This window comes from Apodemus sylvaticus, chromosome 5 (genome assembly GCF_947179515.1).
Source record: "Apodemus sylvaticus chromosome 5, mApoSyl1.1, whole genome shotgun sequence".
In the NCBI taxonomy this organism is placed as follows: Eukaryota; Metazoa; Chordata; class Mammalia; order Rodentia; family Muridae; genus Apodemus; species Apodemus sylvaticus.
The window spans coordinates 155,083,404-155,087,244 of NC_067476.1; the positions used below are offsets into that span (position 1 = coordinate 155,083,404).

At 44.3% G+C, this 3,841-nt stretch overlaps 1 non-coding gene across 1 annotated transcript; it reads left to right on the forward strand.

The window, feature by feature from the left end:
• Nucleotides 1-807: 807 nt before the first annotated feature.
• LOC127686639 (U6 spliceosomal RNA) lies at nucleotides 808-914 on the forward strand. Its single transcript, XR_007978220.1, has one exon. It is a non-coding gene; the product is annotated as a U6 spliceosomal RNA (small nuclear RNA).
• Nucleotides 915-3,841: the final 2,927 nt, after the last annotated feature.

The window sequence follows — 3,841 nt, forward strand, 5'->3', positions numbered from 1 at the left end:
CACAGAACAGAGGCTGCGATCCAACCCTTGAGTCTCTTACCAATGCATTCACAAGAGCTCTGCCCTTGAAACACATTCTTTTTAAAGGTCTTTCTTTCTGTAGCAGAGTGGAAACTAGAATCTAAATGTGAATCTTATGGGCAATGCAACCCTAATGTCTCTGATGATTTGTTGAAGAAATAACTATTTATTTAGCAGTTACCTCCTCTCACTACTGTTCAAAGAGTCGGAGAGAAAAGAATGAGCAGCACCAGAGCCAGTGGAACTTACAAATGGAACTCGTTTCTCATCCAGAGAAACAAGACCACGAGTCAGAAAACCAGTCTGAGAACAAGATGATCGTTAACAGAGGTGATGAACATGGGCGGAGGCAGGGCGACATGATTGACGTATGGGTGGAATTCTCCAGAGAGGATAATCAGAAGCCTGAGATGGAACCTGAGAGACAAAAGAACAAGGGATGAGGGTGGAGCAACCCAAGCTGAGAAAACAAAGCAACAGATAAAAGCAGACACCCCAAGATAAGTGAGGAGGGAATGTTCTGGAACAGCTCTGGTGGGTTGTGGTTTGGAGTAGTAAGAGATGGAAGTCAAGAGGTCATCGTGATCCCATCCTACTTGGTATTAAGATGATGAGGGGCTGAGGGTCAGTCTACACACATCGTGAAACCAGTGGCAGAATCATGCTGGAAGATTAGCAGGATCTGCTGAGGTTTTTGAGATAACCATTTTTGCTCTGAAATGTCAAGGGACTTTTGGTCAAGAAACAAGAGTAAGAGTCAAAAGGCAAATTAGGAAAACAGTTGTTGTGCTCGCTTCGGCAGCACATATACTAAAATTGGAACAATGCAGAGAAGATTAGCATGGCCCCTGTGCAAGGATGACACGCAAGTTCGTGAAGCGTTCCATATTTTTATAAAATTACAAAGCTTCTGTAAGGCAAAGGACACCATCAAAAGGACAAAATGGCAATCAACAAACTGGGAAAAGATCTTCACCAACCCTTTATCCGACAGAGGAATAATATCCAATATATACAAAGAACTCAAGAAGTTAGACCCCAGAGAACCAAATAACCCTATTAAAAATGGGGTACAGAGCTAAACAAGGAATATTCACCTGAAGAAATTTGGATGGCCGAGAAGCACCTTAAGAAATGTTCAACATCATTAGTCATTAGGGAAACGCAAATCAAAACAACCCTGAGATTTCACCTCACACCAGTCAGAATGGCTAAGGTTAAAAACTCAGGAGACAGCAGGAGTTGGTGAGGATGTAGAGAAAGAGGAACACTCCTTCAGTGCTGGTGGGATTGTAAGATGGTACAACCACTCTGGAAATAAGTCTGGGGTTCCTCAGAAAACTGGGGATGACACTTCTGAAAAACCGGGCTATACCACTCCTGGGCATATACCCAGGGGATTCCTCAGCATGCAATAAGGACACATGTTCCACTATGTTCATAGCAGCCTTATTTATAATAGCCAGAAGCTGGAAAGAACCCAGATGTTCCTCAATGGAAGAATGGATACAGAAAATGCGGTATATTTACACAATGGAATACCACTCAGCAATTAGAAACAATGAATTCATGAAATTTTTAGGCAAATGGTTAAAACTGGAAAATATCATCCTAAGTGAGGTAACCCAATCACAAAAGAATACACATGGAATGCAATCACTGATAAGTGGATATTAATTAGCCCAGAAGCTCTGAATACTGAAGACACAATTAGCATAACAAATGATTCCCATGAAGAAGGAAGGAGAGGGCCCTGATCCTGGAAAGACTTAATCCAGCATTGTAGGGGAGTACCAGGACAGAAAAAAGGGAGGAGGGTGATTGGAGAATGGGTGGAGAGAAGAGGACTTATGGGACATATGGGGAGGGGGGAACTGGGAAAGGGGAAAGCATTGGAATGTAAACAAAGAATATAGAAAAATTTTTTAAAAAGTTGCTTTAAAAAAAAAGAAAAACAGAGTAAGGAGCTGTGCAGGATAGAGGAAGAGAGAGGGGTGTCACCTTTGTTTGCTTTCTGTTGCTGTGATAAAATCAGTCCAAAACCTATTTGGGGAGGAAAGGGTTTGTTTCATCTTACAGGTTTCCGTCCATCACTGAAGGAAGCCACGGCAGAGCTAAAGCAGAAACCATTGAGCAACCCTGCTAATACCATCTTATTTATAATTTACATGCAGTCGCCTTTCTTATACATTCCACACATACTTGCCTAGGGAGTGTACTGCCCACAGTTGGTTGGGTCCTCGTTCATCAATTGGCTGTCATGAAAACGTCCTAAGGACACACCTATAGGCCAATACAACAGAGGCAATTTCCCAGTTGAGATTCCCTTTTCCCAGGGGGCTCTTGGTTGGGTCAAGGTGACAATAACAAGGAACAAGTATAGAAGTCAACTGATGAGAGATATTTGAGAGCAGCATGCTGATGAACAGGATACAGGAAGCAGACCCAGAGGGAGCTCAGAGATGGCCCCCAGCACACTCACTCGAGGACCCGAACAGGAGGTGCTGCCAGTGTGGTTGTGCCAGGGTTTTCCAGAGGAACATAACCAATAAAATGACAATGTCACACATTCCAGAGAGGGTGTATTGGATTGGCTTCCACAACAATGATTGTGTTGTCCAATGATGGCCATCTGCCCTATGGAGAGACTGAGAAACCAGCAGATGCTCAGAACACAAGGCCAGAAGCCTCAGCAGTCCAGACACAGTGCTGATGGTCTTGAGGATTCCTGGATAATTACAGTTCAGTCATACTGGAAAGCTGAAGAATCTGGGTTCTAATGCCCATGAAAGATGATTTTGGCCATAGAAATGAACATTTACCAGCAAGACTCACAGACAGGCAGGCAGGCAGGCAGGCAGCAGGCAGGCAAATACTAGTAATTTTTTTTTCTCCTGGGATTTTTTTTCCTATCTGGGAAGCTGCCATCCACTCTGGGGGAGGGTCTAAGATGAGGAAGAAGAATGCCTGGTCTAGTTTCTAATGGAATCAAACCCCCAGTTGTCTTTGTGTAGCTGTTGCTTTATAAAAAGAGAGAGAGAAAGATGTTCATCCTTCCTGGAAATGCCCTCCAAACACACTCAGAGGCCTGCCTGTTAGCCCACATCCCATCCAACCAAGTTGACTGTTAATGACAGGCATTGTAGTGAGAGACTTTGAGGCAGGGTTTGGGGTGGTGTAGAGAACTTAACAGGGGGTGCTTGAGTTTGTTAAGCTGGAGATGAGGTGATACTGATCCAAGAGAGAAATCAAATAAATGGTAACAAAAAAAAAAAAAACCAATTTGGGATACAATTTGGAAGCTGCTGACTGTTGGTGCTGGTTAGAGCTATGACCTCAAAGAAAGTCCCCAAAGGAGGGATGGAGGCTGTGAGCGAGCACTTCTCACTGGGATGGGTCAGCAGACTGAGCCCGGACTCATGCCACCATGAGACTGGTGACAGCTCTCAGACGCTAAGATGAGGAAATGGAATACTCGGACTGATGTTTCTAATGAAATCAAATTCCTAGTTGTTTCCCACTAAGCCATTGTGTAGCTGTTATCTTTTATGGAAATAGAGAGTGAAGGAATATGTTTGGTAGATGTGTAGTCAGGTGTTGGGGAAGGGAGTGTCTCTGCGGGCCCATACTGAGGCATCCCTTCCCCCTGAGGGAGCAGCCACAAGATGGTATAGTATAGAAGAGAGTTTATTCAGGGCATGGGGAGGGGAGCTGAGAAGGGTAGGAGAGGCAGAGAGAGAGAGAGAGAGAGAGAGAGAGAGAGAGAGAGAGAGAGAAGAGAAGAGAAGAGGAGTGGAGGCCGGCCATGAGCATGTGGAGA